Source organism: Benincasa hispida, chromosome 7 (genome assembly GCF_027475165.1).
Source record: "Benincasa hispida cultivar pf3 chromosome 7, pf3_genome.v1.1, whole genome shotgun sequence".
Classification (NCBI taxonomy): Eukaryota; Viridiplantae; Streptophyta; class Magnoliopsida; order Cucurbitales; family Cucurbitaceae; genus Benincasa; species Benincasa hispida.
The window spans coordinates 16852277-16864188 of NC_143484.1; positions in this window are offsets into that span (position 1 = coordinate 16852277).

Below are 11912 nucleotides of genomic sequence, written 5' to 3' on the forward strand. Positions count from 1 at the left end.
GATGAGAAAAGCCGTGCGTAGAAACGATTTTGAGAACGGAGCTTGTTTGATGCCCAAAATAGCTAACGGGCCCGGCGGCGGTGCCTCAGGGCCCAATTTTTTTGCACAAACTTTCTGGTAGGTGAAAATTTGAAAACGAACCCAGGGTTTCACAACGATATGAAAAAGCCGTGCGCACAGACAGTTTTGGGAACGGAGCTCGTTTTTGTATCCCAAACGATTGTCGGGCCCGGCGGGGTGCCCAGGGTCCAAATTTTTGCGTGTGAACTTTTTGGCACGTGAAAATTTGAAAACGGACCCAGGGGTTTAGAACGAAGAGAAAAAGTCATGCGCGCAAACTGTTTTGGGAACGGAGCTCGTTTGGTGCCCCAAAACGGCAAACTTCCCCAGCAGGATAACCTGGGGCCCAATTTTTCTGTTCGAATTTTTCGGTGGGAGAAAAATTGAAAACAGACCCAGTGGTTTAGAACGATGAGAAAAAGCCGTGCGTATAAATGGTTTTGGGAACGGTGTTTTTTTTATGCCCAGAACGGCTATCGGGCCCCACTACGGTGCCTTGGGGCCCAATTTTTGTGTGCGAACTTTTCGGCAAGTGAAAATTTGAAAACGGACCCAAGGGTTCAAAATGATGAGAAAAAGCCGTGCACTGACAGTTTTGGGAACGGAACTCGTTTTGGTGCCCCAAACGGCTGTCGGGCCCCGCAGGATGCCCTGGGGCCGAATTTTTGTGCGCGAACTTTCTATCGCGCGAAAATTTGGAAATGGACCCAAAGGTGCAGAACAAAGAGAAAAAGTCGTGCGCGCAAACGGTTTTGGGAACGGAGCTCGTTTGGTGCCCCAAATGGCTATCGGTTCCGGCAGGGATGCCACGGGGCCCAATTATTGTGAGCGAACTTTCCGGCACGCAAAAATTTGGAAATGGACCCAGGAGTTCAGAATGATAAGAAAAAGTCGTGTGCGCAGACGATTTTGGGAATGGGGCTCGTTTGGTGCCCCAAACGGCTATCGGGCCTTGCAGGGGTGACCTGGGCCCAATTTTTGTGTGCACTTTCCGGTGGGCGAAAATTTGAAAATGGACCAAGGGGTTCAAAACGATGAGAAAAAGCTGTGTGCACAGACGGTTTTTGGAACGAAGCTCGTTTGGTGCCCCAAACAGCTATCGATCACGACGGAGGTGCCGAGGGGCCCAATTTTTGTCTGCGAACTTTTCGATGGGCAAAAATTTGGAAATGGACCCAAGGGTTAAAAACGATGAGAAAAAGTCGTACACACAGACGGTTTTGGAAATGGATCTCGTTTGACTCCCAAAACGGCTATCGTGCAGGGCGGGGTGCCCCAGGGTCCAATTTTTGTGCGCGAACTTTCAGGCGGGCGAAAATTTTAAAACAGACCGAGGGGTTCAGAACGATGAGGAAATGTCGTGCCCACAGACGGTTTTAGGAACAGAGCTCGTTTGGTCCCCAAACTGTTATCCTACCCAACGAGCATTGCTCGGGACCCAATTTTTTGTGCGTGAACTTTCCTACGGGCGAAAATTTGTAAACGGACAAAGGGGTTCAGAACGATTTTTAGAACGGAGCTCGTTTAGTGCCCCAAATGGCTAATGGGCCCGGCGGGGGTGACCCGAGACCCAATTTTTGTAGGCGAACTTTCCTGCGAGCGAAAATTTGAAAACGGACCCAGGGGTTCAGAACGATGAGAAAAAGCCGTGTGCGCAAACGGTTTTAGGAACAGAGATCGTTTCTTGCCCCAAAACGGCTATGTTCCCCAGCGGGGGTACCCTGGGGCCCAATTTTTGTGCGCGAACTTTTCGGTAGGAGAAAAACTGAAAACGGACCCAGCGGTTTAGAATGATGAGAAAAAGCCGTGCGCGGAAACGGTTTTGAGAACGGTGCTTGTTTGATGCCCATAACAGCTAACGGGCCTGGCGGCGGTGCCTTAGGGCCCAATTTTTTTGCGCGAACGTTCCGGCAGGTGAAAATTTGAAAACGAACCCAGGGATTCAGAACGACAAGAAAAAGCCGTTCGCACAGACAATTTTAGGAACAGACCTCGTTTTTGTATACCAAATGGCTGTCGGGCCCGACGGGGTTCCCAGGCTCCCAATTTTTGTGCGTGAACTTTCTGGCACGTGAAAATTTGAAAACGGACCCAGGGGTTTAGAATTAAGAGAAAAAGCCGTGCGCGCAAACGGTTTTAGGAACAGAGCTCGTTTGGTGCCCCAAAACGACTATCTTCCAAACGGGGTACTCTGGGGCCCAATTTTTGTGCGCGAATTTTCCAGCGGGAGAAAAATTGAAAACAGACCCAGCGGTTTAGAACAATGAGAAAAAGCTGTGCGTGCAAACGGTTTTGGGAACAGAGTTTGTTTGATGCCCAAAACGGCTATCGGGCCCCGCGACAGTGCCTTGGTGCCCAATTTTTGTGTGTGAACTTTCCAGCAAGTGAAAATTTGAAAACGGACCCTGGGGTTCAAAACGATGAGAAAAGGCCGTGCGTAGACAGTTTTGGGAACGAAACTCATTTTGGTGCCCCAAACGGCTGTCGGGCCCGGCGGGGTGCGCCAAGGCTCAAAGGTGCAGAACGAAGAGAAAAATTCGTGCCACGGGGCCCAATTTTTATGCGCGAACTTTCCGGCGGGCGAAAATTTGAAAATTGACCCAGGACTTCAGAACGATGAGAAAAAGCCGCACGTGTAGACGGTTTTGGGAAAGAAGTTCGTTTGGTGACCTAAACGGCTATCGGTCCCAGTGGGGGTGCCACGGGGCCCAATTTTTGTGCACAAACTTTCCGTCGGGCGAAAATTTGGTTCAGAACGATGAGAAAAAGTCGTGCACCATACGATTTTGGGAACAGAGCTCGCTTGGTGCCCCAAACGGTTATCGAGCCCTCCGGCTGTGCCCCGGTGCCCAATTTTTGTGGGCGAACTTTCTGGTGGACGAAAATTCGAAATCGAACCAAGGGGTTTAGAACAATGAGAAAAACCCATCCGCATAGATGGTTTTGGAAACAGAGCTCGTTTTGTGCCCCAAATGTCTATCAGGCCCGACGGTGCGTGCCTTGGGGCCCAATTTTTGTGCGCGATTCCGTCGGGCGAAAATTTTAAAACAGACCCAGGGGTTCAAAATGATGAGAAAAATCCTGTGTGTAGACGGGTTTTGGAACGAAGCTCGTTTGGTGCCCCAAACGGCTATCGGGCACGGCGATGTGCCCCAGGACCCAATTTTTGTGCGCGAACTTTCCGACAGGGGAAACATTTTAAAACAGGCCCAGGGGTTCTGAACGATGATAAAAATCCATATGCATAAAATATTTTTGGAATGAAGGTCGTTTGGTGTCCCAAAATGGCTATCTTGCCCGACAGGGTGTCTCGAGACCCAATTTTTTTGCGTGAAGTTTCTGGCGGGTTAAAAATTGAAAATGAACCCAGAGGTTCAGAACGACGAGAAAAAGCCATGCGCAGAGACGGTTTTGATAACAGAACTCGTGTGGTGCCCAAAATGGCTATGGGGTCCGGCGGGGATGCCCTGGGGCCAAATTTTTGTGCGCAAACTTTCCGGCGGGCAAAAATTTGAAAACGGACCCTGGGATCAGAACGGTGAGAAAAAACCGTGAGCGCAGACGGTTTTGGTGAACGGAGCTCATTTGGGGCCCCAACGGCTATCGGGCCCGGTGGGGGTGTCCTAGGGCCCAATTTTTGTGAACGAACTTTTTGGCGGGAGAAAATTTGAAAACGGACCCAGGGGTTCAGAAAGATAAGAAAAAGTTGTGCGCGTAGATGGTTTTGGGAACGAAGATCGTTTGGTGCCCCAAACGGCAATCAGGCCCAGCGGGGGTGCCTCGAAGTCCCATTTTTGTGTGCGAACATTCCGGCAGGAGAAAATTTGAAAACAGACCGAGCAGTTTAGAAAGATGAGAAAAAGCCGTGCACGAAGACGGTTTTGGGAATAGAGCTTGTTTGATGCCCAGAATGGCTATCGGGTCCGGTGGCGATGCCTCGAGGGCCAATTTTTGTGCGCGAACTTTCCGAAGGGCGAAAATTTGAAAATGAACCCAAGGGTTCAGAACGATGAGAAAAAGTCGTTCGCGTAGACGATTTTGGGTACGGAGCTCGTCTGCGAACTTTCCAGCGGGCAAAAATTTGAAAAGGGACCCAACAGTTCAGAACGATGAGAAAAAGCCGTGCGTGCAGACTTTTTTGGAAATGGAGCTTGTTTTCTGCCCCAAACGGCTATTGGGCCCCGCGGGGGTGACCTAGGGCCTAATTTTTGTGTGCAAACTTTCCGGCGGGCGAAAATTTGAAAATAGACCAAGGGGTTCAGAACGATGAGAAAAAGCAATGTGCGCAGATGATTTTGGGAATGAAGCTCGTTTGGTTCCCCAAACAGCTATCGAGCACGACGGAGGTACCAGGGGCCCAATTTTTGTCTGCGAACATTCCGATGGGCAAAAATTTGAAAACGAACCCAGGGTTTAAAAACGATGAGAAGAAGCCGTACATGCAGATGGTTTTGGAAATGGATCTCGTTTGGCTCCCCAAACGGCTATCGTGCCCGGCAGGGTGCCCTAGGGCCCAATTTTTGTGCGCGAACTTTCTGGCGGGCAAAAATATTAAAACAGACCGAGGGGTTCAGAACGATGAGGAAAATTCATGCGTGCAGATGGTTTTAGGAATGGAGCTTGTTTGGTCCCCAAACTGTTATCCTGCCCAACGGGCATTGCTCGGGACCTAATTTTTTGTGCGTGAACTTTCTTGCGGGCGAAAATTTGAAAATGGACCCAGGGGTTCAGAAAGATGAGAAACAGCCGGTGCGCAAACGGTTTTTAGAACGGAGCTTGTTTAGTGCCCTAAATGGCTAACCGGCCTGGCGGGGTGACCCGAGGCCTAATTTTTTTGCGTGAACTTTCCAGGGGGCGAAAATTTTAAAACAGACCGAGGGGTTTAAAACAATGAGGACAAGTCATACGCGCAGACGATTTTAGGGACGGAGCTCGTTTGGTGCCCCAAACGGTTATCTTGCCTAACGGGCGTGGCTCGGGGCCAAATTTTTTTTGCACGAACTTTCCTGCGGGCGAAACTTCGAAAACGAACCCCCGTTCAGAATGATGAGAAAAAGCCGTGTGCGCAAATGATTTATGGAACAGAACTCGTTTGGAGCCCAAAATGGCTATGGGGCCCGGCGGGGTGCCCCGAGACAAAATTTTTGTGCCCTAACTTTCTGATGGGGGAAAATTTTAAAATGGACCCAGGGGTTCAGAACGATGAGAAAAAGTCGTGCGCAAAAACGGTTTTGGGAACGGAGATCGTTTCTTGCCCAAAAATGGCTATGTTCTCAGCAGGGGTACCCTGGGGCCCAATTTTTGTGCATGAACTTTCCTGAAGGAGAAAAATTGAAAATGGACCCAGTGGTTTAGAACAATGAGAAAAAGCCCTGCACGGACACGATTTTGAGAACGGAGCTTGTTTGATGCCTAGAACGGTTAATGGGCCCTGCGGCAGTGCCTTGAGGCCCAAGTTTTTTGCGCGAACTTTTCGGTAGGTGAAAACTTGAAAACGAAACCAGAGTTTCAGAACGATAAGAAAAAGCCGTGCGCACAGACAGTTTTGGGAACAGATATCGTTTTTGTATCCCAAACTGCTGTCGGGCCCTGTGGGGTGCCCAGAGTCCCAACTTTTGTGCGTGAACTTTCTGGCATTTGAAAGGGACCCAGGGGTTCAGAACGAAGAGAAAAAGCCATGCGCATTAACGGTTTTGGGAACGGAGCTCGTTTGGTTTTACAAAACGGCTATCTTCCCCAGCGGGGTACCCAGGGGCCCAATTTTTGTTTGCGAATTTTCCAACGGGAGAAAAATTGAAAATGGACCCGGTTTAGAAAGATGAGAAAAAGCCATGCATGCAAACGGTTGGAGAACGGAGTTTGTTTGATGACCAGAACGGCTATCGGGCCCCGCGCTGGTGCCTTGGTGCCCAATTGTTTGTGCGACCTTTCCTACGGGCGAAACTTTGGAAATGGACACAAAGCTTCAGAACGCGTTCGTGCAGACGATTTTTGGAACTGAGCTCGTTTTGTGCCTGAAACGGCTATCAGGCCCTGTGGGGTGCCCCAGGGCCCAATTTTTGTATGCGAACTTTCCGCTGGGCAAAAATTTGAAAACAGACCCAGGGGTTCAGAATGATGAAAAAAAGACATGCGCAGACGGTTTTGGGAATGGAGCTCATTTGGTTCCTCAACCGGGCCCGACGGAGTGCCCTCGGTGCCCAATTTTTGTGCGCGAACTTTTCGCCTTGCAAAAATTTGAAAACAAACCCAGGGGTTTAGAACGATGAGAAAAAGCCATGCGCGCAGACGGTTTAGGGAATAGAGCTCGTTTGGTGCCCCAAAGGGCTATCGGGCCTGAGGCCCAATTTTTGTGCGCGAACTTTCCGGCGGGAGAAAAATTGAAAATGGACCCAAGGGTTCAGAACGATGAGAAAAAGTCGTGCGCGGACACGATTTTGGGAACGGAGCTCGTTTTGTGCCTCAAATGGCTATCAGGCCCAGCGAGGTGCCCTAGGGCCCAATTTTTATGCGTGAACTTTCCGGCGGGCAATAATTTTAAAACAGACCTAGGAGTTCAGAACGATGAGAAAAATTCGTTCACACAGACGATTTTGCGAACGGAGATTGTTTGGTGCCCCAAACGACAGTCGGATGGGGTACCCCTAGGCCCAATTTTTGTGTGCGAACTTTTCGATGGGCGAAAATTTTAAAACGAACCTAGGGGTTCAAAATGATGAGAAAAAGCTGTGCGTGCAGACAGTTTGTGGAATGGAGCTCATTTGGTGACCAAAACGGCTATCGGGCCTGGCGTGGCTTCCTCGAGCCCAAATTTTTGTTCACGAACTTTTCGATGTGCGAAAATTTGTTCTCAGACGGCTATCGGCCAAGGGTTCAGAACGACGAGAAAAAGCCGTGCACGCAGACGATTTTGTGAATCGAGCTCGTTTGGTGCCCCAGACGGCTATCGGGCTCGACGGTGGTGTTTCGGGGCCCAATTTTTGTTCTCAAAGTTTCCGGCGGGAGAAAATTTGAAAACGGACCCAAGGGTTCAGAATGATGAGAAAAAGTCGTTCGCGTAGACGGTTTTGGGAACGGAGATCGTTTGGTGCCCCAAACGTCTATCGGGCTCGGTAGGGGTGCCACAGGGCCCAATTTTTGTGCGCGAACTTTCCGACGGGAGAAAAATTGAAAACGAACCAAGTGGTTCAGAACGATGAGAAAAAGTCGTGCACGGAAACGGTTTTTAGAACGGAGCTCGTTTAGTGCCCCAAACGGCTATCAGGCCCGGTGGGGTTGCCTCGGGACCGAATTTTTGTTCGCAAACTTTCCAGCGGGTAAAAATTTGAAAACAGACCCAGGGGTTCAGAACGATGAGAAAAACCTGTGTTCGCGGACGATTTTAGGAAATGAGCTTTTTTGGTGTCCCAAACGGCTGTCGGGCCTGCGCGAACGTTCCGGCTAGCGAAAATTTGACAACAAACCCGAGGTTTCAAAACAATGAGGAAAAGTCGTGCGTGCAGACGATTTTGAGAATGGAGCTTGTTTGGTGCACCAAACGGCTATCGAGCCCGATGGGACTGCCCAATGGCTCAATTTTTGTGCGTGAAGTTTTCGACGAGCGAAAATTTGAAAATGGACCCAGGGGTTCAGAACGATGAGAAAAGGATGTGCTGGCAGACGATTTTGAGAACGGAGCTCATTCAGTGATCCAAACAGCTATCGAGGACGACGGGGGCGTCCCGGGGCCAAAATTTTGTACGCGAACTTTCCGGCAGGCGAAAATTTGAAAACAGACCTAGAGGTTCAGAACGATGAGAAAAAGTCGTCTGCACAGACGGTTTTGGGAACGGAACTCGTTTGGTGCCCAAACGGTTATCGGGCACGACGGGGCGCCCCAGGGCCAAAATTTTGTGTGCGAACTTTTCGGTGGACGAAAAATTGAAAACGTACCCAGCAGTTTAGAATGAGAGAAAAAGTCGTGTGCGCAAACGATTTTGGGAACGGAGCTTGTTTGATGCTTAGAACGGCTATCAGGCCTGGCGGTGGTGCCTCGGTGCCAAATTCTTTTGTGCGCACTTTCCGGCGGGTGAAAATTTGAAAATGGACCCAGGGGTTCAGAACGATGAGAAAAAGCCGTGCGTTCAGACGGTTTTGGGAACGGAGATCGTTTGCTGCCCAAAACGGCTACCGGTCCCAGTAGGGATGCCATGGGGCCCAATTTTTGTGCACGAACTTTCCGGCAAGCGAATATATGAAAACGGACCCAGGGGTTCAGAACGAGGAGAAAAAGTCGTGCGGGCATACGGTTTTGGGAATGAAGATCGTTTGGTGCCCTAAACGGCTATCGGTCTGGGCGGGGGTGCCACAGGGCCAAATTTTTTTGCGCAAACTTTCCAACGGGTGAAAATTTGAAAATGGACCTAAGGGTTCAGAACGATGAGAAAAAGTCTTGCGTGCAGATGACTTTGGGAACGGAGCTTGTTTGGTGCGCCAAACGGCTATCGGGCCCGACGGGGGTGCCCTAAGGCCCAATTTTTGTGCGCGAACTTTTCGACGCACAAAGATTTGAAAACGGACCCAAGGGTTCAAACGATGAGGAAAAGCAGGCGCGCAGATAGTTTTAGGAATGGAGCTCGTCTGGTGCCTCAAACGACTATCGGGCCCGGCGAGGGTCCCTTGGGGCCTAATTTTTCTGCGCAAACTCTCCGGTGGGCGAAAATTTGAAAACAGACCTAGGGGTTCAGAACGATGAGAAAAAGCCGTGCGACAGGCGGTTTTAGGAATGGAGCTCGTTTGGTGCCCCAAACGGCTATCGGGCTAGGCGGGGGTGTCCTGGGCCCAATTTTTGTGCACGTTCTAGCGCGTTTGGGATTAGAGCGCGTTTGGGATTCGCATACCTAGATGGAATGGTGACTGCAGCAGTTACGAACCCTTTTGCTGGCACTTACTGCCTAACTAACAAGTTAACTAACCCTGAATACATACATATCATCAATATATCAACATATTAACTCGAAACACAATATTTACATTACAGGGTTTCACAACATTGTTCATACATGAATATTACAACTTAGTGAGCCCCATCTAGTATACTAGTCACTAGATAGACACATGTGCACTAACTAATACAGGTTTTCAATTACACTTCCTTCAACTTGTTTCTTTGAGTGGCAGAGCAGCAGCAGAAAAGTCTTTTGGGAACTGACCGCTACCTAAAAAGGAAAACATTTGAAAACGTGAGCTAGAAGCCTAGTGAGTGACTAAATAAAAACGTAATTCTCATGCTTAAACTGAAGCTCGAAAACATAATACTGGAACTAAAATCTACCAAGCAAACGTGTACACAAAACCTTTAAAACCACCATTAAACATCATTATTCCTTAGTTGAGAACGAGCACACATCGCTCTAGCTCCTAATGTTTGTTATCGGCCAAGAGACCTATACTTCGGCCTCCCTTTGCTGGTATATAGCCTAGGAGACCTATACTTCGATCTCTCTTTATCCTTAGTTGAGAGTGAACTACTAGATCTAACCCTCAACGTCAACCTTAGTCGGGGAGAACCCTTTTGCTCAATCCCTCGACATCAACCTTTGTCGGGGAGAACCCTTGTGCTCAATCCCTCGACGTCAACCTTATTTGGGGAGAACACTTTTGCTCAATCCCTCGACGTCGTATTACCAACGCATGTACTTTGACAACCTTAGGTATTTAAAACATAGTACATCAAGCTTCATTACCTTAGCTTTAACCCTAACGCATGCTTCATACTTTGTGAATTAAGTTGGCTTAAAACATACTGAACCAGCTTGTAAAAACCACTAGCATGTGTTAGACATGAAAAGCATACTTGGAAAACCCGTATACTAGTAAACATCATGAAAATGGAGTTACTAAAACATGCTGAAAGTATTTGGACAATATAGCATATTTAAATTGTGTAAATTTCCGTGAAAAACATGCTTTACTTAGCATGAGAAATAGCTTCAAACATATGTTGCTTGGCACTTCATTTGAACACTTAGCATGAGAAATATCTTCTAAGAAATCATAGTTGAAATCATTAAAACACTAAAGCATCACATAGTCACTCACAGCTCGTTGGCCTCTTATCGGGTTATACACCTCTTAGCTCTTCTTGGCCTGAAAGAACATAATTCCCGGTTAAACTACTCAGAATTCTTAGCAAAATACCTCAAATAGATCATATACTAATGGAACTTCCATCATCAAAGACGGCTTTAGTAGCTAGATACTCATCATGAGTGCATTCTTCTCATGAGCGAGATCCTCATGAGCAAAATCCTCCTCATGAGCGAGATCCTTCATCCTAGTGATACTCACCTTTCCAGCGAGATTCAACCCAATTTCTAGCGAGATTTCTTTCTAGAGCGAGATCCTCATCACAAAATTAGCGAGATTTCCTTCATTATCGAGATCCTCAGCACAAAATTAGTGAGATTTCCTTCATAAGCGAGATCCTCATTCTCCATATGAACCGTTTTCTTGTTCTTCACAAGCAGCTATCTGCTTATGCACAGCTTCTCTGTTACAACTTCAAAAATTCATAACTCAAAATCCAGCCCTCTTTTGAAGAAACTTCCTTCTACAAACATGTTTGAATTGATTAACTTTCTTACCTTAAAATTTCAGCCACAAATTCCTTATAGTTTGGCCTAGAGCTTACAATCTTCACCTCGGGCACTGATTAATTTGCGATTTTGCCTCTTCTGCAAATTCCACACTTTTTGTTCCTCTTCTTCTGTAATCTTTCTCCGGCAAGACAACCTCGAAAACTAGATTCCCCCAGCTTTCAAATAGCACCAATTTCACTAAATTTTCTCATGTAGATTGCCGAAACCAAGCTTTCGAAGATCCTTTTCCCATTTAATCTTCCTGCCGCCTCCCGAATTCAAGGATTAACCGCCACGTGCCAAACCAATAAGTCAGTTTCCTTATTTAACATGTTTTTCCTTTCCTTTCTCAACAACTCCTATAAATAACATGGATTTTCACTTATTAGATATTTAATATATCATTCCTTTGGCTAAACATGTTTGTTTAGGAAACTTAGAATTCGAGGTTTACACTTAGCTACACAAGAACTTATTTCTTCTTGCTTCAATCCTCTATCCCTCCAAACCATGGCTTCATTTAATTCACTAGAAGACATCACATTACTTACTCTTACTTAAAGTAATTAGGGTTTGGGTTTTACAGGGCAAAAATTTGAAAATGGACCCAAGGGTTCAGAATGATGAGAAAAAGTTGTGCACGGAGACGGTATTGGGAACGGAGCTCGTTTGGTGCCCCAAACGGTTATCGTGCCCAGCGTGGGTACCCTGGGGCCAATTATTGTGCGTGAACTTTCCGGCGGGCAAAAATGTGAAAACGGACCCAGAGGTTCAGAACGATGAGAAAAAGCCGTGCGCACATAAGGTTTTGGGAACGAAGCCCGTTTAGTGCCCCAAATGGCTATCGGGCCCGATGGGGATGCCACGGGGCCCAATTTTTGTGCACGGACTTTCCAGCATTCAAAAATTTGAAAACGAACCCAGGGGTTGAGAACGATGAGAAAAATTCATGCGCGAAGACGGTTTTGGGAATGGAGCTCGTTTGGTGCCCCAAACGGCTATCGGGCCCGGCGGGGGTGCCCCGGGGCCCAATTTTTGTGTGCGAACTTTCCGATGGGTGAAAATTTGAAAATGGACCAAGGGATTCAGAACGATAAGAAAAAGTCGTACGCGTAGACAGTTTTGGGAACAAAGCTCATTTGGTGCCTCGGGGCCCATTTTTTTGCGCAACTTTCCGGCGGGCGAATATTTGAAAACAGAACCAGGGGTTCAGAATAATGAGGAAAAACCGTG